The sequence below is a fragment of the Bubalus kerabau genome, chromosome 14 (genome assembly GCF_029407905.1).
Source record: "Bubalus kerabau isolate K-KA32 ecotype Philippines breed swamp buffalo chromosome 14, PCC_UOA_SB_1v2, whole genome shotgun sequence".
NCBI lineage: Eukaryota > Metazoa > Chordata > Mammalia > Artiodactyla > Bovidae > Bubalus > Bubalus kerabau.
Window position 1 is genome coordinate 73,342,456 of NC_073637.1, and position 24,624 is coordinate 73,367,079.

The window sequence follows — 24,624 nt, forward strand, 5'->3', positions numbered from 1 at the left end:
ATAACGATATCTTTGGATTCTTCTGCAGAACTAAATCCTTCAGCAAATGGAAGATGTAAACTATTTGATGAAGTATTTTCCTTTTGGAGAGAAGGTCACAGTTTAATAACAAGAATGGCAGAAGCTCATCAGGAGATCACCTGAGGCCAGTCTAAAGGCATGCAGGCCCTGCATACACTCTGATCCTTATCAACAACCCTGCCCTTGAACCACTGCTCTAAAACTCTTCAAATCTTAGTTTTGGGGGCATGAGCCAGGTGTCCCCCCTTGCCAGGCAAGACAATAAAGCTGTTCTTTTCTATTTCATCCAAAATTCTGTCTTCAAGATTCAGCTCAACATCAGCACACAGAGGCTGAGTTTTTGGCATCATCTGCTCCTCGTGACTATCAGCCAGTCTCTGCAAAAATGTGTGCTTGACTGCGCATACTCCCCTTCACTAACGTCATATAGAGCACTGACCTTTCCCTCTTCCCCTTTGGGACAGTTTTTCGGAGCTATCTGAAATGCTGTCTCCTGGGCTGTAGTCCTCATTTTGCCCCAAATAAAACTTAAGTCACGAGTCTCAAGTTGTGCACTTTCCCCCCACCAATTGACATAAGAGGAAAGACTTACAGAGAAGAGGAGAAAGAAAAGCAAGAAAATCATTTGACTTAAGATAGCTGAAGTGGATTCTTTCTTTGGGAAAGCCTAGTTGTCTGCTTGTAATTGGGTTTCATTTCTTAACCTTGAGGCGTTTCAGGCTGAGGTTTCAGTTTGCTTACACCTAGGGTTTCCAGGTGGCTCAGCGGTAAAGAATATGCCTGTCAAGGCAGGAGACCCGGGTCCGATCCCTGGGTCAAGAAGATCCCCTGGAGAAGGAAATGGCAACCCTCTCCAGTATTCTTGCCTGGAAAATCCCATGGACAGATGATCCTGGCGGACGATGGGGTCGCAAGAGTCAGACACGACTTAGCGACTGAACGACAACTAATTTAACATGATCAAGAAGTAGAGGAAGCACACAAGTGCTGACAGATACCTCACAGTCATCATGTGAGGGACACTTCAGGGGTGGGAGATAATTTAGTAATGGTCAGAACTTGTCTCTCGAGGTCTTGTAAACTCATAAATGTCCATGCGTGCCCTGAACTATTCATAAACTTTTTTGAAATGTTCAGTTTTAGGGAAATACCAGCTGGTACCCAGGATTGCTTGTCTTTGTCATCCTTGTAGGCAACAAATCCTAGAGATTTTGCTTCCTCTCTATCTTTAAAATATATCTGGCTGCTGTTCTCCATTTCTGCTACCTCATCACTTACACACTTAGCATCACTAAAAATCTTCTACCTAATCACACTAATTCCAACTTGACAGATCTCTAATTCATCTGCTACACTTCAGCCAGAATGATACGCTGCATCCTCAGTTCACTGACTCATCTATTTACCATTTATTGGGAATTCTCTGTGTCATAAGTTCAATGCTAGGTGTATAAGTTTTACTTGAGTTCTTACTCTAAGATATTTGAATGGACTTGCTACTCAAGCTACATACCTCTCCACCTAGTAATTGGTAATCACATTCATAAAATATAATAAACGTGAAAACTATGCTGTTAGCTATGAAGTTTGGATTTCAGGTATTTTATGTATTGAGTTCAATAGAGATGATGAAAATTTTGTGATTTTCCAGAAACTTAAATATGTAAAATTTATATTAATCTTCTTTGCCAGCACTGATCTGTTCTACTGATCTGTGTCTTTAGTGAAGCTGTTGCTCAGGGAAATGAAAAACTAGGAATTTCATACCATCCTCCGTAACTTCTCTATTTTTTCAAAAGGAAAGTGGTGAATGGTATAAGATGGTGAGGTCTGTTTGGGAAGGGAGGTGGAAACTTGTGAACGTTGATGAATAGCAGGAGAAAAATATGTGAAGAGAAGACAAAAAAAGGTCAAGGAATTGTATGTGTGTTGGGGGGATGACTGAGATAGTGGAGGAAATAATAAGCCAGGCTAAAAAGAGGGAAAAGACAAAAAAACTCTCATTTCAAAGGAGAAAAGTACCCCTGAAAGGAACATGATATCAAGTAGAGTAAAGGCTTTATACCTATTTAAATACATTGAAAATTAAGCTCTAGCAATAGAAATCATTTTGTACCTGCGTATAGTATGCCCCCTTCAAAAGACTTTTTGCTGTAATAAAGAATATATAATATGCCTATAGGGTTTTCTTTGTAAACCTAAGCATTATATGAAATCTCAAACTTCTAACCAAATAGAAAAGAGTATATATCACTATTTGTTAGAAAAGGAAGTAATTTTCTGATTGTGTTCTGCATGGAAGAGCATTATTGCCCTGTTGATTTTTTTTTTTTCACTTTCACATTTTGTTTGGTCTTAAGCCAAAAGAGGAAATAGAGTCTGAGTGGGAGGATAATTAGGGCCTTTCCTCCAACTGGCTGACTGTAAGCAGGCGGGGAGAGCTCTTTCTCTAGGAAATAGCATCTGTAAGAACCAAAAGACCAAACTCTCTTTGCTTTTCTGTCGGTGCCACTGTAGTTCCAGTTCTAGCAGCAGTTATGCCTCGAGGGGCTCCTGTCTAGAAACTGATATTCATGGTGAGATGACATAACCATCCCACCCAAGCCTGGTTGAGAGTCATGGGTACAATGCGATTAAATGATAACTAGCCCTAGTGGAAGTTTGGTGAATGATACATTGGAAAAATGTATTTATACACTATCAGCAGATGCTTGATGATGTGCTGTTTTCATAACGTATGCTATCATCTGTCCTAACTTCCAGAAATACACCAATAAACCCAATCATTTGTCCTCATGGAGATGACAGGCTGGTGGAACTATACCTACTTGCTTTTTAAAATCTTGCTTTATTAAATAGAAAGCTTGTTTTTAATTAGAAAAAGTGCTAGCTGATGGTTATATAGGGAAGGCAGACAGTAATTTTTCCTTTTTAATAAGGGGTAGAAACCCCAAAACCCTAATTAAACCTCACGTCTTGCTATGCATTTGCTGGGACTATGCTCTGATTACAGACAAAATATCAAGGAGAAAATTAAATTCACTTATATTCTATGTGGACACCCTAATCTAAAAGATAAGAACATCATAGGAACAGACTCCTGGGAAAAGTACCACATTATAAAAGGAAAAAAAAAAACATCTATATGTGGTATTTTGTTAAAGTTCTTTCATGATCCACATACACATAAATAGCATATTAGAGTCTTCTCATTACTGGTTATTTCACTTGATAAATTAAATATAAAAGGGAAAAAAATTGTTAATTTTTCCTGAGACTTCACAGGTTTCTGTACACAGTGGGGTAAAACCAGCTCACTGTGTCCAGTCAATAACTGTGGTTATTCTTTAGTGTGATGAAGATGCTGTATGGTGTGAAGTTAATAAACAATTATTTCTGTTTGTTTCTCTGTTTCTTAAGTCTTCTATTGTTTAAAATTTTACCTCCCTTTCCTTTCGAATACTTGCGTTAATGACTCAAGTGTTCATGTCAGAATTTTCTCCTTTTATGTAGCCCTCTCAAACCCTACTGTTCACATCCACTTGAAACACACATAATTATAAAAGATGAGAGCCCAATTATTATCTCCTCTCCGCCCGATATCCTCACAGGTGCCTGGCTACTTCAGAAGTGTGAGTTAATCACAGGCAAGATTCATCCTCTCTCAGCTGGCTCATACTTCAGGATGAGTCCAAAGAAAGTGGTCTACTTAATGAAATCGATTTTCATTTTTCTTTATTAGTTTAGGACTGAGACTGTGAAAGGACAGAAGAACAAGGTGAAGAATGATAATTATAAAAAAAAATTTTTTTCTGACCCTTTATTTTATTTTGACTCTCTCCTTAAAAATATTAAAAATAAAAATTTACCTATTTGTGTATATTTTTCTTTCTCATATTCTGCTGCTTATCTTCCCCTGCTTTTCTGCTTTATGAAGAGACAATTAGAAAATCCATGGCCAAATGCTGAAATTATCTGAAAGACCTCCAATTTTCAGCTCTACTGTGGATAAGAACTATATACAGCTGACCCTCGCACTAAGCAGAGGTTGGGGCACTGATCTTCCACCCCCTGAAACTCTGAGTATAATTTATAGCCGGCCCTCTGTCTATACATTCCTGTATCTGAGGATTCAACCAACCAAGGATCAGGATTTAAGCAACTGGGGGTGTATAGTACTATGGTATTTGCTTTTGAAAACAAATATGCATGTAAGTGGACCCGTGTAGTTCAAACTCGTATTGTTTAAGAGTCAAATGTACTCTGTCAAGGAGCCTGGCATTGGCTCTATCATCCCAGAAATCCAGAAGAGCCTTCTCACAAGGAAAAAGGAATGGTAGCAAAGTCAGGAAATGAGCATGTGTATAAAATGGTGTAATCGTGTATTTTTGCTTATATATAATAAGTGTACTTTTTTGGCTAATTTTCCCTCTTAAACACTATTATTATGTTATTTGAAATTCATTTCTTAGTAAAGCTACAATTTACCTTTTCTAATTCACCTTTTCTAATTCATTTTTGTTCTTCATAACACAGAAGAAAATAAATTGAGTAAGCTTTCTATTCTCTTTTTAGTGCCAGGATCAAAATAAAGTAATTTTGGAGAGAAAACAAAAACCTTGTGTCAGAAATCTTATAATTACAAGTAACGACAACTGGAGTCCAAATGACTTTCAAAAGCACCAGTGGGAGGGGGTGGGGGTGGGGGTGCAGGGGTGAGAGAGTGTCTTACACAACTAAAAAGTCCTGATTTTAAAACTCTAGTAAAATGAGTCTCACACATGTCAGGTGAATTTTGGCATAAGGTGAGTTTTACATGTGCATGGTCACGTAAAATATACATTGTATGTATATTTTAAATTTTCTGTATATTATGATTTTTTTTTTAACCTCTTAAACTTATCCAGTTAGGGAGAGACTGCCCCTTCTTGGGCTAGACAATTCTTAGAAACAGTCTGTGATGGGCTTACCATTCCACAGCCCCAACTCAGCTATTGCCCCATATACTTCAGGGGGCAATATTCATCTGCTTTAATCATTTCAGGGCCAGATAACCAGTAACGACTATACCTCATAGCCTAGAGTTCATGGAAATTATCCAAGCTGGACCACCTAAAACTGTGTCCATCCTGTCTGACCTTTCCTGAAAAAACCCCAATCAAGCCTCCAGTCTCAGCTGTCCCCATATTTCTGGCACTTCCCCTGTGACCCTGTGTGGCCTTTAGTGACCCTGTCGAAGACTCTGAGCACAATAAACTGTTTTCCTAAGACTTCTGTGGCGAAACTTGACTATTACACAGGAGAACACAGAAAGTGAATTGGTAGACGGGTTGTTTTATCTCAGAGAGCAGACATTCAGGCACAGGAATTGTGCAAAGGCGACACTGCAGGGAGTTATCCACAAGTCCCGTGATAATGACCAGTCATGACATGTACCCCAGTGAAGACTAGATTGTGGTTTGACGTGCCCAGGAAGGACTGAGGGCAACAGGCTGGGAAGCACCTGGCCCACAATTCTCAGCTCCAGAGATCTCCAAAGGTCTAACATGGTCCTATGATGGTGCTGCCTTCAGCACAGTAGAGGGTCCACCGTGTGCATTTTAGAGAAAGTTCTAGACACTGAGGATGTCCAAAACCTTTTACTTTAACAATGACTTTCTCACTGTAGTGTGTAGAATGTGTGACTCTTACTCTACCCACCTGAAAATTAAGAACCATTGCATTCTTCTGTTTTCTTTAAAATGAACTAAATCTACTTAACTTCTCTGGTGAGGACAGAAAATTTCATCTTAGATAGTAGTAAGATTTTTCCATCTCATTTTGTTTCTCCTCCCTCTCCTGACCTTCTCTCCACCTTTACTTCTGCCTTCTTTCTGTAGGCCCTTCAAGTTGTTCAGTCTTTCAGAATTCATATCCCAGAAAATGTTTATTATGCTTTGAAACAAAGACCTTCAGTGCTGTAAGGTAATGTTAGGATCCGACTACTTCTTTCAACAGAAAGGGGGAAAATGCAATAAAAATAAGTACAAATTAATGATTAAAACCATTATATTGCCACGTTACCATGACCTGTATTCCACAAACCATTAATATCAAGTTTCCTATAATATATGGCTTCTCCCCTCAAAAAAACACCTGGAGTAGATTGCCAAGGGAGAGTGTGTGAAATCTTTCCCTGGAGGTCTTAATGATAAGCCTGAGAATCTCCTAACCTAGAGGTCTAAAAACGCCTTGCTGCTAAGTCGCTTCAGTCGTGTCTGACTCTGTGCGACCCCATAGATGGCAGCCCACCAGGCTCCCCCGTCCCTGGGATTCTCCAGGCAAGAACACTGGAGTGGATTGCCATTTCCTTCTCCAATGCAGGAAAGTGAAAAGTGAAAGTGAAGTCGCTCAGTCGTGTCCGACTCTTCGCGATCCCATGGACTGCAGCCTACCAGGCTCCTCCGTCCTTGGGATTTTCCAGGCAAGAGTACTGGAGTGGGTTGCCATTGCCTTCTCCGAAAAATACCTTACAATTCCTCAAATTCTCTCAGCTCTAGACCTTTCTGTATGCTTGCCAACCTCTGCAAGGGCCACTTCCTCCTTTCCTCTCCACTCTTTACTTATTCACTCTAATCATCTCAACTCCGAAATTAACCTTCCTTATCCAAATGATGCCCACACATCCTGAGCTTTTCCTTTGGCATACATAGAGTTTGTAGAAGTAATTTGTGCCCCATTACTTAGTTAACGTCTACCCTCCTTGCCAGAGACTCAGACTAATGTGGCCAATGACCATGTTCAATCTCCAAATTCCAGCACAGTGCCTATTATATAAGGTGTTCCATGTGTGTTTATCAAATAATTGAATGTACTTTCATTTCACTTGGTAGATAGAAAATGTCTTAGAAATGAAAGAGAAAAATTTGTTTGGAGAGCATAGCGCTATGCCATACTTATTATTTTATTCCTACAGCAACCTGAAATGAGAGATGGCATTATCTCCATTTTGGCAGATGAAAAAAAACTGAACCTTCAGAGATTAAGTCACTTAAGATTATAGTCAGTGAAAGTGAAAGTTACTCAGTCATTTCCAACTCTTTGCGACTCCTTGGACTATAACATTATAGTCAGTAGGTACCAAGAATATCTGGGTCAACTGTTGTGCATTTTTTCATGGTCCCATTGTCAAAGTGGTTTGTCTCTTTCAACAATAAGCAGGGAGTGCAAAATATATTTCTCCCTTAGGAGGAATAGACAAAAAGGATCATGTGGAGGAGGAAAAATAAAGGAAAAGACATTTGAAAGTGAAAAGTAAAAGTGTTAGTCTCAAAGTCATGTCTGACTCTTTGCGACCCCATGGACTGTAACCCACCAGGCTCCTCTGTCCACGGGATTCTCTAGGCGAGAATACTGGAATGGGTTGCCATTCCCTTCTCCAGAGGATCTTCCTGACCCAGTGATTGAACTGGCGTCTCCCACATTAAACTAGCTCTAAAAGTCTAAAAAGAGGTGTCACTTTTTCTGTATTTACCCTCTGCCTTCATCCTTGATAGGAAGCCAGGACTGAATCTAGATTTTGGTAAAGGACAAACTCATATGTAGCAGGAAGTTCACTGTTCTCTGATGACTGGTGAGCTTATTTCTGCAAAGTCGAAGGGACCATCACTATGCTAATGTTCAATCAGAGATTTTGTTTTATTCTGTGAAAGTGATTTTACTGAGATGGCTTTTTTCCAGATGGGAATGTAGAAAGTAGAGGACAGAATGAGGTTCATGGCCATCCCTGGGCCATGAGGGGCATTTCCACCACGCGTGGAAATCAGCTTCCGCTGGCTCCAGCCAGTGTGACTCTGGTGGAGTGTGCAAAGTTCTCTCTGTTTTATGTCTGCTCCAGCTTTTGAAGCAAATGAAAGGATCATTTTTAGCGGGTGCCCTTGTCAGCTGTTTCTCTGAGAATAGGGCCTTTGATAACATTCAGAAAAAAAGTAATTGTGCCCCCTCCCCTGCTTCATTTACATAACTGAGATTGATGAGCCGGGAAGGAAAGTGTTTACAGAGCAGGAAGATAGGAATTTCGGGATTAAGTAGGAAGCAAACCGAAATGAGCTGTCTGAGGTAATTATGAAACACATACTTCATATGTTTTCATTAGATATTGCTATTATACTACACAAGGCAAAGGAGTTTGATTAAACTACAGTTCGGTATATAAATGCATGCATAAATTAGAGGGGAAATAGTTACTTCATTATATTTCAAGAATTCTTCAGGGACATTCAATAAGTAGAAATTTAGTCATTAGGTATATGCATTAGAATAAAACCGTGGTCACGCAAGGAGAGTGAAGTCATCAAGCAGATAGCAAGTGAGCCCTCTAAACATGACCAATAAAACTTAATGATTTTGGCCTGAAAAAAGGAAAGAGCCAAGGTGGCAATACGTGCAAAATGTAAGAAACCATAACAACTTCATAGCTATTATTGTTATCTCCTGGAAAATAATATCCTTAAAAAAATCTTAATGTAAATAATATGAAATAGTTTACCAATTCTCATCTGCTATTATGATATTTGTACTTTTTTTAAGTGCCCAAGACAAAACGAATGGCTTTTCATTGTGTCAGTACATCTCTGAGAAAGCCCTCAGTGAGTCCCTGTTATTCCTTAGGGAGGCAATAATGTGTTTCACCTTCTCTGGTTAGTCCTTTATCCATGAACCATCCACATCTGATCCTTTGGAGGCTCTGCCTGAGTCTTATTTTAGAATAAGATGAAAGGAAAAACAGGTTTCGTTTAGTCCCAGCCATAAGCATTCTCTCTCCTCCTCACTTACTGCTACTTTTCTTAGTCAGTCGCTGTATCAAACTGAACTGATTTATTATATTCACTCAACAAATATTCTTTCCACAAATATTTGCCTACTAAGTGAAAGACAGAATGTTTTACTTTCCGAGGGCTGCTGTAACAAATTACCACAAGCTGAAAACAAAGAAATGTGTTGTCTCACAGTTCTGGAGCTGGAAGTCCAAAATCAAGGTGTTGGCAGGTTGGTTCCTTCTGGCCGAAACCATGAGGGAAGAACAGTCTCATCCCCTCTCCCAGCTTCTCGTGGCCACTGGCAATCCTTGGCACCTACTGGCTTGTAGTCACATGGCTCCAGTCTCTGCACCTGTCTTCCCAATGCTTCCTTCCATTTGTCTTCTTTTCAGCGCTGGACACACTCTCACTGGGTTTAGGGCCTACCCTAGTCCACTATGATTTAATCTCCTGAACCTTATCTTTATTGTACCTGCAAAGACCTTTATTCTAAATGAAGTCCCATTCTAAGGTGGCCATAAATTTGGGGGAAGCATTATTAAATCCACAGCACAGATTAAATTAGGTTTGGCTTAATAAATTTTCGGAGCTTTAGATCACAAGTCTGGGCCTGCTCAATGTCCCAGAGATGTCTAGTATGTTAGGTACATGAAGCAAAGTCCCGACTGAAACTCATGACCAGACCTTTGGCCAAATCCAGTGATCTGATAGGGTGACTCCGAGCAATGTCTATAAACGACAGATAGGAGGATTCTAGGTTTTGCAAGAGGTATCCAGAGATTGGGGGGGAGCAGTTAGGGGACCTCTACATAAATGAAACAATACTTCAACTAGAGTGGCTGGGATTTTTCCTGTTTTATGTATTGAGGTTCAATATAAAAATATGTTTGTAAAAGAAAATCCACTGCACAAATGATTGAAAATTAGTGACAAAAAGTTTAATCGCTGCAAATACATATTTTCGAATAAGAAAGCATGTTATGGTTTTCAGAATTAGCTCAGTCGGTAAAGAATCTGCCTGCAGTGTAGGAGACCCAGGTTGGACCCCTGGGTTGGGATCCCCTGGAGAAGGAAATGGCGACTCACTCCAGTATCCTTGCCTGGAAAGTCTCATGGACAGAGGAACATGGTGGGCTGCAGTCCATGGGGTCACAAAGAGTCAGGCACAGCTGAGCAACTAACGCTTACTTACTTACTTAACTCCATCACTTTCCAAGGACCTGAAGGACTGACTCACAGAGTTGGTAAGTTTCGAGGGGTGTCTGTAGGGAAGGTCTAGACACTGAGGTGCTACTTCACCTGGAGACCTTTTTTCATCACCATATGGAAACCAGCAGCTTCCAAAAGGACTGGAGTTATGGGTCATTATACTCTGAGAATAGAGCAAAGCATTTTATAAAAGGGTCCTCCCTGAATGCTAAGGGGGTGAACGTTATCAGCTTAGAGTCAGGCACATTCACTGTCCTCATGCTGGCAAATACCTACCACTGGGTTGTGATGTGTGGACTCAGGTCAAGGTTCCGTGGTGATTATTCAGGGAGTTGGGAAAGCTACTTTAACTTCCATTCAGCCTTCTCAGCTCTGCTCTTCAGCAACCCAAAGCAGTGAGATTGTTGGGGAGTTACAGAGGCTTTCTGGACTCTCACATCTGTTTATGAATAACCCCAAACTCTAAGCTAAGCAAATCTATTTAACTCACTGTAATTATAAATATGAGCTTTTATTATTCAAATGACTTCTTCATATGCCAGGAAAACCACCTTGCAAAGCTTATTAAGAACCACAGAATAGAAATCTTTGTTCTCAGAAATGACAGATGTCTTAAAGCAAAACAAAGCAAAATAATAATGTAATACCCAATCTCCCCCAAATGGCAGCTTTTTATACTAGATGAAGAATAGATATCTGACCTCAAAACCAGTGAGATGTCGGGAATGGAAGAAAAAAAAAAAAAAGGCCACTTGCCACGTCATCTTGATTAATAAGCTTCTACTCCAGTTGGTTTGGGATGCTTACACTCATTGGGAAGTATCTCCAATGAGATCATGTGGAGTCTACTCTGAGGAACCCTCTCCTCACCCCTTCACCTCCCCCCTCCCCCCACGGTCACCGCCAAATAAAGAGCCATTCTAAATTCTACATTGTCTTATATTACGTTGATCTTAAGGGCATTCTTGGTCATGCTGTATTCTCATTCTGTAGTTTCTAGTTAGTTTCATTGCCTGAATTTAAGTGTATTTCTTTGGAGATGGGACTAGAAAAGGGGTCACGTGTATGCCTCCATCAGCGGTGTCTCATTTCAGCATGAGCTTAACCACAGGCACCATGGCTTGGTCATGCAGCTGTGGTGTCTGAGTGATGAAAAGAGAGGTGAGCTTATTTCAAAAGGTGAAGCAGTGGGATCACATATTCCTTTCAAGCGATAGTCCAGGTAAGTGATGAAAAGCACAAGCTCTGGGTAAAATTCTGCTGTCATTCACTCACTGGCAACATCAGGCATGGTCCTAGGCTCTTGGTCATAAAAATTACATAGATCAACACATATAAAGTGTTTGGGCCTCTACCCGGCACTTTGTAAATGTTAACTATTAAACAAAGCGGAAAAGGGCTCCTGCATCATCTTCATCATCAATCAACCAATCCATTGGTTAATTTCAGATACTGGTATGAAATAAATAAGAAATAAGAACGAGACCAAGGCTCAGTTGGAGAAAAAGCTCAATGTGAGAGATCTTAGAAAGGAAAGAGGACAGCCTGCATACAGGGGGAGGAGGCCGGTAGGAGATCAGGAGGTGAGGGAGGCGGGTAGGGGCCAGATCATAAGAGGCCTCTCGGTTCATGGAAAGGAAACTGGATGTTACCCAAATGGAGTGAGAATCCACTAGAAATTACATTACGAGATTTAGGCCTTAAAAAAAGTCCTTTGTATACAACAAAGGACTATGAGTTGTAGAAGGGCAGAAGCAGAATTAGGAAGGCCTGTCAGGGGGTCCGCATCATGAAAGTGCTCAGGGTCTGGAAGTGGAAAATCTGTGGTTTACAGCAGTGTGGTCCTAGGTAGGCTTCCTGAGGTCTGCTTTTCTTATTCAGATACATGAGAAACAGTAGCTCTTACCTGCAGTGTTGTTATCAGGACGAAATCAGATAATGTGTATGGAAACGTCTGCTGAACTGCAATAATAAATATGAGTTTAAGACTACAACTGCATGCATGGATACTGAGTCACTTCAGTCATGTCTGACTCCACGACCCTATGGACCATAGCCTACCAGGCTCCTCTGATCATAGGATTCTCCAGGTAAAAATGCTGGAGTGAGTTGCCATGCTCTCCTGCAGGGGATCTTTCCAACCCAGGGATCAAACTCGTGTCTCTTATGCCTCCTGCCGTGGCAGACGAGTTCATTTCCACTAGTGCCACGCGTGTGCTGTGTTGTGCTTAGTTGCTCAGTCGTGTCCAACACCTTTCGACCCCATGGACTGTAAGGCTCCTCTGTCCATGGTGTTCTTCAGGCAAGAATACTAGAGTGGGTTGCCATGACCATCTCCAGGGGATCTTCCCAAGCCAGGGATCGAACCCAGGTCTCCCGCATTGCCGGCAGATGCTTTATCATCTGACCCACCAGGGAAGCATGACCTGGGAAGCCCTTTCTATGACAACTACTTAGAATTATGCTGCCGTCTATGGGGTCACACAGAGTCGGACACGACTGAAGTGACTTAGTAGCAGCAGCAGCAGCAGAATTATGTTGTTAGGTTCTCACACTATGTACACAGAATCACCTGAGGCACTTATCAAAAACACAGAGCTTTTACTTCAGACTTATTTCCACCCGCATTTTCTAGTCACCCATGCTGTTCTGACAGCAGCATTGCAGTATAGTTGTTAGCAATGTGCTGGCTGCGGTAAGAGAGCCTGTTGTCAAATTCTGGTTTTGCTTTGACAGTTCTCTTTACCTGTCTGTGCCTTAGTTGCCTCATCTGTAAAATGGGAATTATAAAGCACTTCTTTTATCAGATTTTTGAAAGGTTAGTGATTTAGCACATAAATAGAAGAGAAAGTGAAAGTGAAGTCACTCAGTTGTGTCTGACTCTTTGCGACCCTGTGGACTGTAGCCTACCAGGCTTCTCCATCCATGGGATTTTCCCGGCAAGTGTACTGGTGTGGGTTGCCATTGCCTTCTCCAGGGGATCTTCCCAACCCAGGAACTGAACCCAGGCCTCCCACATTGCAGGCAGATGCTTTACCCTCTGAGCCACCAGGGAAGCCCCAAATAGAAGAGAATGAACCACTAAATGAATGTTAACCATTATCACTTTCCAGGAAATGTATGGTGCGGCACAGATATTAGTGTTGAATAAAATCATTCAAGACTGATCCCTTGATATGCAAATACATAGTATTGTTCGTAAGGTGCTCACAGAGGTGACAGACAAATAAACAGATCAATATTTGCAATGTCATAATTGGCACAATAAACATTAAAGAAAAGAACTGTAGTTCATAGAGCATTTGTGCTGATTCGTGACTTTTGGTTTTAATTTGAATTCCTTGCTGATCTCACTCTCTCTTTTTTTTTTTTAAGTTAGGCCTAGTTTAGTATTCTTCTATCTTTAGATTTGTTAAACCTGGCTAACTTCAACGACAGTTAAAATACCATTTAAATATTTGGTTCTGAGAAATGAGCCTAGGAGAGGGAAAAGGACTGCAAAAGCTGTACTCCCTTTATTTTTCTCATTGGCTTCCTCCTAGCTTGTGTTCCAGTAAACATTTATATTTATAGCTGACTGAATAAGCTTGCTTCAGCTTTAAAGACTTCAATGCAGTCTGGCTTTAGATATGGAAACATTAGCAAAGCTGAGAATATGACTATCACGCTGAGTGTAAACTGGAGCTGGAGAAAGAATCTATAAGTTTTGCTTTGAGTGTGGACTTCTAACTTTTCTGTTGATTTGTAACTTCAGCAGTGGATCTTGACTATTCCATGAAGTAATTTATTAGGCACCCTTTGTCATAGAGGGCATGTCAATTTTGTTATGGGCTTCCCTTGTGGCTGTGGGAGACCTGGGTTCCATCCCTGGGTTGGGAAGATCCCCCGGAGAAGGGAAAGGCTACCCACTCCAGTTTTCTGGCCTGGAGAATTCCATGTATAGTCCAAGGGGTTGCAAAGAGTTGGACACAACTGAGCAACTTTCACTTTCACTTTCAAATTTTGTTATTATTTACTATTGATTTACAGTTTTGTGTTAATTACTGCTATACAGCAAAGTGATTCAGTTATACATATATACATCCATTTTAAATATTATTTTCCATTATGGTTTATCATAGGACACTGAATACAGTTCTTGGTACTACACAGTAGGACCTTGGTGTTCATTCTGCATGTAAAAGTTTACACCTGCCAACCCCAACCTACTTCTCCATGCCTCCCCCAGCCCCCTCTCTCTTGGCAACCACTAGTCCTTTCTCTAGAGGACATGTAAAATTTTGCATGTTTCCCAGGGACATAGCATATACAAAAATGTAATATGTACCTATCTATCAAGTGGGCAGTGGTGGGGCAAAGATTCTGAATGCTGCAGAAATTTAGAGAAGGAAAATGGCCAGGAGAAGCTTCATGAAGGATATGTTTCTTGAGCTGTGCCTAGGAGGGAGATAAGAAAAAAAATGTATATTTTGATAAAAAAATATTCTAGTACTTGATAAGTATAGGGTGTTTAACCAAAAATTAATCACTTTTCTTTGTAAAACCCATCATATATTGAGAGAATATTTTTGAAGTTATAATCCATGCCTATATTTCTGGAACGTATTCCTTCATCTTGGACAAACCATATTATGTACTATTTTACTTTCTTAAGTTTTAAGGGAACAAAACACTTGGCATCAGAATAAACCTCCTTAATCCTCATTTTCTGATTTTCACATTGAGAAGAATGAGTCACATATTTAGACAAAGAACTGGGTGGAAAATGTGGTTGGATTAATCCAAATGGTGTACATATTTGAGGCCTCTAACCAAGACCCCTTGATGGATCACAGCCTTGTTGTGGTGAAAGGGCTTGTGTAACTCAGTGAAGCTGTGAGCCCTGCTGTGCAGGGTTACCTAAATGGACAAGTCATAGTGAAGAGTTCTGACAAAGTGTGGTCCACTGGAGGAGGGAATGGCAAACCACCCCAGTATACTTGCTGTGAGAATGCCATGAACAGTATGAAAAGGCAAAAAGATATGACACTGGAAGATGAGCTCCCCAGGTCAGAAGGTGTCCAATATGCTACTGGGGAAGAGCGGAGGGCAATTAAAATAGATCCAGAAAGAATGAAGCAGCTGGGCCACACAGCTGTGTATGTGGCTGGTGGTAAAAGTAAAGTCTGATGTTGTAAAGAATGATATTGCATAGGAACCTGGAATGTTAGGTCCATGAGTCAAGGTAAATTGGATGTGGTCAAGCAGGAGATGGCAAAAGCGGGCATCAACGCCTTAAAAATCAGTGAACTAAAATGGACAGGAATGGGTGAATTTAACTCAGATGACCATTATATCTACTACTGTGGGCAAGAATCCCTTAGAAGAAATGGAGTAGCTCTCATAATCAACAAAAGAGTCTCAAATGCACTAATTGGGTGCAATCTCGAAAATGACAGAATGATCTCATTTCATTTTCAAGGCAAACGATTCAACATCACAGTAATCCAAGTCTATGTCTGAACCACTAATGCTGAAGAAGCTGAAGTTGACTGCTTCTGTGAAGATCTGCAAGACCTTCTAAAACTAACACCAAAAAAACATGTCATTTTCATCATAGGGGACTGAAATGCAAAAGAAGGAAGTCAGACCTGGAGCTGACTGTGGCTTAGATCATGAGCTCCTTATTGCAAACTTCAAGCTTAAATTGAAGAAAGTAGGGAAAACCACTAAGCCATTTAGGTATGACCTAAATCAAATTCCTTATGATTATACAGTGGAGGTGACAAATAGAGTCAAGGGATTAGATTTGGTAGACAGAGTGCCTGAAGAACTATGTACAGAGGCTCATAACATTGTACAGGAGACAGTGACCAAAACCATCCCAAAGAAAAAGAAATGCAAGAAGGCAAAGTGCTTGTCTGAGGAGATTTTACAGATAGCTGAGAAAACAAGAGAAGTGAAAGGCAAGAGAGAAAGGGAAATATATACCTCAAAAATGCAGAGTTCCAGAGAGTATCAGGGAGAGATAAGAAGACCCTTTAAAATGAACAATGTGAAAAAACGAGGAAAACAATAGGATGGGAAAGACTGGAGATCTCTTCAGGAAAATTAGAGATATCAAAGGAAAATTTCTTGCAAGGATGGTCATGATAAAGAACAGAAACTGTAGGTACCTAACAGAAGAAGAAAAGATTAAGAAGAGGTGGCAAGAATACACAGAAGAACTATACAAAAGAGGTATTAATGACTGGGATAAGCATCATGGTGTGGTTACTTATTTAGAGTCAAACAATTGAACCATCCGATATGGAATGTGAAGTCAAGTGAGCCTTAGGAAGCATTACTGTGAGCAAAGTTAGTGGAGGTGACTGAATTCCAGCTGAACTATTTAAAATCCTAAAAGATAATGCTGTTAAAGTGCTGCACTCAATGTGTCAGCATATTTGGAAAACTCACCAGTGGCCATAGGACTTAAAAAGTTCAGTTTTCATTCCAATCCCCAAAAAGGGCAATGCCAAAGAATGCTCAAAGTGCTATACAATTGTGCTCATTTCACATGCTTGCAAAGTAATGTTTCAAATCCTTCAAATTAGACTTCAATAGCATGTGAACCAGAGAAGGCAATGGCACCCCACTCCAGTACTCTTGCCTGGAAAATCCCCTGGATGGAGGAGCCTGGTAGGCTGCAGTCCATGGGGTCGTGAAGAGTTGGACACAACTGAGCAACTTCACTTTGACTTTTCACTTTCATGCATTGGAGAAGGAAATGGCAACCCACTCCAGTGTTCTTGCCTGGAGAATCCCAGGGACGGGGGAGCCTGGTGGGCTGCCATCTATGGGGTCGCACAGAGTCAGACACGACTGAAGCGACTTAGCAGCAGCAGCAGCAGCAGCAGCAGCATGTAAACTGAGAACTTCCCGATGTTCAAGCTGGATTTAGAAAAGGCAAAGGAACCAGAGATCAAATTGCCAACATCCATTGGATCATAGAGAAAACAAGGAAATTCCAGAAAAATATCTACTTCTGCTTCATTGACTATGCTAAAGCCTTTGTGTGAATCACAACAAACTGGAAAATTCTTAAAGAGATGAGAATACCAGACCACATTACCTGCCTCCTGAGAAACCTATATGTAGGTCAAGAAGCAACAGCTAGAATCGGACATGAAACAGCTGACGGTTCCAAATTGGAAAGGAGTATGTCAAGGCTGTATATTGTCACCCTGCTTATTTAACTTCTGTGCAGAGTATATCATGTGACATGCCAGGCTGGATGAATTACAAGCTGGAATCAAGATTGCCGGCAGAAACATTAACAACCTCAGATATGCAGATGATACCACTCTAAAGGCAGAAATTGAGGAGGAACTAAAGAGCCTCTTGATGAGGGTAAAGAGGAGAGTGAAAAAGCTGGCTTAAAACTCAGTATTTAGAAAACTAAGATCATGGCATTCAATCCCATCACTTCATGGCAAATAGATGGGGAAAAAGTAGAAACAGTGACAGATTTTTTTTTTTTTTCTTGTGCTCCAAAATCACTGTAGATGGTGACTGCAGCCATGAATTGAGAAGGCACTTTCTCCTTGGAAGGAAAGCTATGATAAACCTAGACAGTGTATTAAAAAGCAGGGACATCACTTTGCTAACAAAGGTCTGTAGAGTCAAAGCTATGGTTTTTCCAGTAGACTTATATGGATGTGAGAGTTGGACCATAATGAAGGCTAAGTGTCAAAGAATTGATGCTTTTGAATTGTGGTGCTGGAGAAGACTCTTGGAGTCCCTTGGACTGCAGAGCGATCAAACTAGTGAGTCCAACAGGGAATCAATCCTGATTATTCATTGGAAGTACTGATGATAAAGCTGAAGCTCCAATGCTTTGACAGAGGTTAAGTTGGTTAGATAGCATCACTGACTCAGTGGACATGAATTTGAACATATTCCAGGAGGTAGTGAAGGACAAGTGAGCCTGGCATGTTGCAGTCCATGGGGTTTCAGAGATAAACATGACTTAGTGACTGAACAAGAACAAACCCAACAGAAGTAGATGATGGTTACCCTTTAAAAAAAATACCACCAAGATAAAATTGAGTCTCTGAGAAGCAAAAGCCATCCCAGATTTACATACTGAGTATTTAGCCAACCCAGAAACACAATAATACTTCACATTCCATAGCTCCACATTTTCCTTCCAAATGTGATCCATGGCTATTTAGGTCATGTTCATCTCCTCAGTACCAACTGCCTCCTTGTTTATTCTGATATCCACCCAAATTGACTGCGGAAGGCTCTCAGAAGGGCCCTTTGAATAACCAAATCCTCTTTGACTTTGTAGAGCATTTAATATAATCATCCACTTCCCCTCTGCATTTCCTTCCTAAGTGGGCTTTCTTGAGGTGGCACAGTTGGACTAACATCTATTCTTTGTAAGGTTTGGCTGTTCACATTCCACTTTTTTTTCCTTTTCTGTATTCTATCTCTACTATGATTTAATCAATAATTTTATTTATGTCCTCACTTAAAAAAAAATCTAGATCTATTGAACAAAAAGAACCAATGCTAATACTATAACAGAAAAGCCAGTATCATCTGTCATAACCAGAAGAAAAATATTTTATAAGTAATATTTGAATAAAACAAATTCTTAAATTCTCGACAAGTTTTTGCTGAAGACTTTGATCCTGAAATCCTCACTCTTTTTCTTACAGAGGGGGTTAACATTTCTGAAAGAAGTGTTTCAACCCTAAGTGCCTTTTGGAAACTTCCTCCTTAATATTATTCCAAGAATGGGGATAATGTTGTCTCCATATGATTAAATGTTACACAACATCAAATTCATGTACTCTTCTCCTTAAAATAATATTTTTAACCACTGGTTATCTTGGCCTCACACTTCAGGAAATACAAGCATATAGAATAAAACATAAATCTCTCAGCCTGGCAGAGAGTCCAAAAATACATCTCAATTTATTTTTTCTAGCATTGCTATTATCTGTCTACATACACCCTATCCTGCAGTACATTTCAAACTTTCTCCCTTCCCAAACACATCTGGAACTTTCCATATCTTGCTCATACTTTTTCTCTACCTAGGATGTCACCTCAAATGCTCTATTCTCTACCTATTCTCAAATGCGGCTTGGAGCCATTCTTGATTTCCTCACAAAGTAATTGCCTATTTTAAAGTTTCTAGAACTTACAGTTCCCTTGGGCCACCTCTTAATCAAACTCATCACCCAATATTGCAAAAATTATCAGCATTTCTCCTTGGTATGAGAGGCAGCAATCCTTGAGGACTTAATTTGGATGAGCAGATGGATCAGTAGATATTAGGCACTTAGAAAATGTCCCTAGATTTGTACAGTTGGGTTGGGCTGGGGTGAACCTGGCTTTCAGAATTTAGCTGTATGTCATCTGATAGAAAGGAAACTTATCGGGGAATCAGGATATTTAAATTTGCACTTAGTCAGGTTGTTTCTGGGCAATCAACTATTTTCTATGATCATCTGTGGTCATATCAGATCTGTCCCTGTTTACATGGAGTGGGAGAAGTCTGGGCACTGGTGAGAACTGTGCTGAGGGAAGAAGGGGGACTGGATGGAGCGCCAAAGGAAAGTCCTACCTAAGGTGACCACTGGCCATCATTTTCTCTGAGTACCCAGGCTCTTGGTGTCCAACAGCTTTTTTATAAGAATGAAGGTACTAAACTGTCTCCTTTAAAAGACAGAATGCTTATATTCTGGACTCAATCTCCTTTACTGTCTCATCTTTAAACTTCTTGTTCCTCATCTATAATAGGGAGATAATAGTGATGTCTACCTCCTAAGGTTCATGTGACAATTAAATGAGATAATGTGTGGAATATTTAATTAACATTAAGGATACAGTAAGTGCTCAATAAAATATTAGCTTATTATTCTTGCACATTAAACTGCATCCAAAAAATATATAAACATTTCAGATCAAGCATAAAACACCAAATGCAAATTTTATGTACAATTTTTATAAATAGTGAAATAAAATTTGCTTGCTAAAATTTTCATTTGTCGCTGTTAGTGTCAGTCTATGCCTTCCTCTCTCCTCTGGCCTGTCTTTCCATGGCTTCTGTATCAGTGAACAAGTGACCTGCAAGCTCTTAACCAAAACATTGCTTCTCTCCATAGAATCCCATAGAAACAAAGCCCTAGGGAAAGCCTGGAAGAGCCTGGAAGGGGCAGCCGGGAAGGGGGGAGGGGAAGGGAGGGAGATGGGAGGGGCAGGGGGAGGGGGAGGGAGGGTCAACACGTCGGCAGAGAGCCTTTCTCCAGATCTTGCTCATCTTGTCCAGACATGGTTATTTTACTTTCTGCATAATTTTAATCTCATCCATGACTATGTTGGGCTCCCCTGGTGGCTCAGGTGGTAAAGAATCTGCCTGCAGTGCAGGAGACTTGGGTTCGATCCCTGGACTGGGAAGGTTCCCTGGAGAAGGAAATGGCAACCCACCCCAGCATTCTTGCCTGGAGAATTCCATGGACAGGGAAACCTGGTGGGCTACAGTCCATGGGGTCACAAAGAGTCAGACACGACTGAGAGACTGATGCTTTATGTTTGTGCTCTGTTCTAAGTCAACAGTTAGGTATTCAAGATTTTGTTGGCCACTGAGACCCATTTCCTTATTGACAGAATGAAAAGACATAAGACTCTTTGAAATCTGTATTTGATTAACCACTATTCCTCCTCCTCCGTCATTTTTTTTTTTGCTTCTGCCTTTTGGCCTCTTTTTTTTTCTCTCCCTTCCTCCTCCACCCGCCTCCACACTTTGCCCATAACCATTTAGATTTATTATTGGTTCCTTGGCTGTTTGTTCAATTTGACCTTTTGTTCATGGTCTCTGCTGAAATTTGACTCATGGATCTTCTTTCCTAATCCTCTCTGATTTCACTCCATAATAACTCTGCCCCACTTGTTATTTCTCCAGGATCTCCTGTCTCATTTCCATCAACAGCTTCAATAAAATGGATAGCTACTGTGTCCAATCCCTCTCATCACTTTTAGGCAGTCATTATGCTTAAATATTTAGTCTCTATTGATTTCCACTTGCACATAACAGTTTAGTTAAGACCGTGATGTCAAATATCCTTTATAGCTTTTTCTTTCCTCTTTTTCCCTTGTCATGCTTCTTTTGCTCCTGCATAGAATTTCCTCAGAAATTTCCCTGGAGTGGCTAAGAAATGCCTCTCTCTCTCTCTCTATTTTTTTCTCCTTGCACCATAAGCTTTCTGCTTCACTACTTAACATTTTTTCCTTCTTTCTCTGCTTATGTTAACTATTGATTTTCTTATTTTTTCCCCTCCTTTTTCATACTTAGAAACATAACTGCTGAGCCCTTATACAGTCTTCTGATTTAAAGAAGCTGATGAAGATGTCTTCAACTGCAACTACTCCAAATTTTCTGCTATGCTGTGGTAGGACTACAAATAAAGGAGAAATGTTCTGAATTAGGTAATATATAAAGGACTATTTTGGTAAGTTATCCACACAAGCTAGAGTAAAGCTAAATGTTATTCTTATAAGCAGAACTCTGACCATAATACAGATGACTGCCTGGGTCTCTGAATTTGAGGTGGTAGTGTGGTAAAGAGCTTTGCTATACAAAGTGTAGTCCATCTTTAGTAGCAGCTTTGACATCACTTAGATGCTTGTTAGGAATGAAGTCCCTTTGGTTCCAACCCAGACCCACACAACCAGAATTTGCGTTTTTAACAGATATGTACACATTACAGTTTGAAAGCACTGGCATCGAGAAGAGCCTCCTTAAAATTCAGATCAGTTCAGCTTTAGCGCTTTTTAGGCAGACTTTGACTTGGACTCTTTGAATTTCGGTTTACTTACCCATGAACTGTGAGTAATAATATAGAATCGTGCAGTTTGTTTTAAGAAATAGAAATAAAATGTGTATAATTCTTACAGCTGGTAAACAGTAGATTATACTTATGGATTTCTTAAAAGATAAAACTAGGAGGGGATTTTAGTTTCTCTGACTACGTTTTAAGTTTGTAGTCATTAAAAGGAAAAAGCCTGGCTTGAAAATGTCATTTCCCCCCTGCTATCTGAAACAACACCCCACATTTCTCAAGCCATATAGATGAAAGCCAAATTATTTTGTGAGTTATAAAGTTAGTAAGAGATGTTAAGCAAATGTTTAAAATCGTGTATACAAAGCAGACAAATGGATTAAATGTTAACCCTTGCTACCATTTCAGGAACTCTCCTAGTAACAAGAATAATGCCTGGAATTGGGTTTGAGTCTCAATTAATTTCCTTTTGTGTGTGGGTGTGTGTGCCAGTACCTTATTATCTTTTTTTTCTATTTTTATGTTCATTTTTTAAAAAGTTATTTATTGTGTTGGTTTCTGCCATATATCAACTTGAATCACTCATAGGTATATGTATGTCCCCTCCTTCTTGAACCTTGCTCCTCTCTCCCACCCCAACCATGTGAGCTTGGCCAAGTCACAGAACTTTTCAGGGCCTTGGTTTTCTCACCTATAAAATTTGAGAAATAATAATTAGGACAGTTACTTTGGGGCTTCCCTGGTGGTGCTAGTGGTAGAGAACACACCTGCAAATGCAGGAGACTTAAGAGATAAGGGTCTGGTCCCTGGGTCTGGAAGATCTCCTAAAGGACAGGTAAAGCAACCCACTCCAGTATTCCTTCCTGGAGAATCCCACAGACAGAGGAGCCTGGTGGGCTACAGGCCATAGGGTTGCAAACAGTTGGACACAGCTATAGCAACTTGGCATGCATGCAGGGTTGCTTTGAGAATCAAATAAAAATAAAGCAACTTTTTCATTATATATTTGTCCATCCATCCATCCATTTGACAAACACTTATTAACTGCTTATTACATTTTGGGCACTGGGAAAGGAACTAGGCATGTAAAATTGAAGAAGATATAATCCTCTCAAAGCAGTCACTCTTTTAAGAAAATATCTATAAGCCCTAGCTACCATAATATTGGACTTCCATGGAAGTAAAGAATTTGCCTGCAATGCAGGAGACCCCGGTTGGATTCCTGGGTCAAGAAGATCCACTGGAGAAGGGATAGGCTACCCACACCAGTATTCTTGGGCTTCCCTTGTGGCTCATCTGGTAAAGAATCCTCCTGCAATGCGGGAGACCTGGATTTGATCCCTGGGTTGGGAAGATTCCCTGGAGAAGGAAAAGGCAACCGATTCCAATATTCTTGCCTGGAGAAATCCATAGACAGAGGAGCTTGGCAGGCCACAGTCCATTGGGTCTCAAAGAGTCCAACACGACTGAGTAACTAACACTTTTCACTGTAATATTGAACACATAATAGATGTCAGATACCATACTAAACATATTATGCTGTTTTACTTGCCTCTTAGGAAAACTGAGGCTTAGACAGGTTAGGTAACTTCCCCAGGGGGTATTCAGGGAGGCAGGGGCAGACACAAACTACAATAAACCCTAGGAGTATAAGCTATAGAGCAAGCTCTATTTAAAAGTTAGCAGCTATGATCATGGCAGAGGGCAGAACCCGGACTAAATGGCTTTATTGGAAACTTCCCTGACCCTGGGGTTCCTTGTTTTACATCTTTTCCTGAGAAATGAATTCCTTTCACTGTGGACTGTTTCTCTTGTTACAGATGCTTCCCAGCTGGAATTGGGATGGCTGAGTCACCTGCTGAATGTTGAGACTCACTCTCCTTCCCTCCCCAGAAGAAAAAAAACAATTTCTGTGGTTAAATTTCATGTGCCTTTTAACTCTCCAACAGTCATTTGGTCTCTGCTGTTTCTATTCTGTGGATGAATTTATTTTATGGTTATTTCCCTTTTAAATTTTAAAGACACGTATCTTCCTGAAAAGAACAAAGAAAGAAAAACAACTTGTAAATTATCACAAGAAAAACCCCTGCTAAAAGCAATAAGTTTGCTGACAGATGGCAGAATCAGTTGAAAAGCGAGTACCATATTTACTGAGTCTAACCCATTTAGGAAGCCAAAAAAGTGTTATCTAATTCTATCCCCTGTGTATGTGTATGTTTTGGAATAAACAGATGCCTAATGAGAAATGTGTCTAGTATAGTTTTGGAGGAACCTGGATAAACCCAGGTTCTGGTTCAGGGTTTGAGATTGTGCAAATTTGAGTCTATCATATTAAATTGTCAGCGTAAAAATAGCATGAACATGTTGCCAAAGAAACACTATTAAAAAAAAAATACCTCAGAATTATTTTACCATGTAAATTTGCTTTTAAAAATCCCTCTATTATGTAGTTTTATATCAACTAAAAAAGGACACATGTCATGTCATCATTAGGAAACCTGGATGGATGCCCAGCCAGTGTAACAGATTCGGATATTATCAAACTTTTTAAAAAACATTCAAACATAAAATGGAAATAACTATTCAAAACATACATTTGTTATATTGTACAAGACATGGCCGAGATGTGAGCTGAGACGTGGCCTTCCCTCCTCACCTCCTTCCTCCACAACCTAAAAGAAAGAAATGCTAATCCTATGACTGTCTTATTTTGGATACTGAATTTTGAGATTGTGTATCCAGATGAAGATATATCAGGACTGAGCCTAAGCCACAAGGCA

General features: G+C 40.2%; 1 long non-coding RNA gene across 1 annotated transcript; it reads left to right on the forward strand.

The window, feature by feature from the left end:
- Positions 1–20,254: 20,254 nt before the first annotated feature.
- On the forward strand, positions 20,255–24,050 carry LOC129627335 (uncharacterized). Its single transcript, XR_008702566.1, has 3 exons — positions 20,255–20,625; positions 21,358–21,491; positions 23,665–24,050. It is a non-coding gene; the product is annotated as an uncharacterized LOC129627335 (long non-coding RNA).
- Positions 24,051–24,624: the final 574 nt, after the last annotated feature.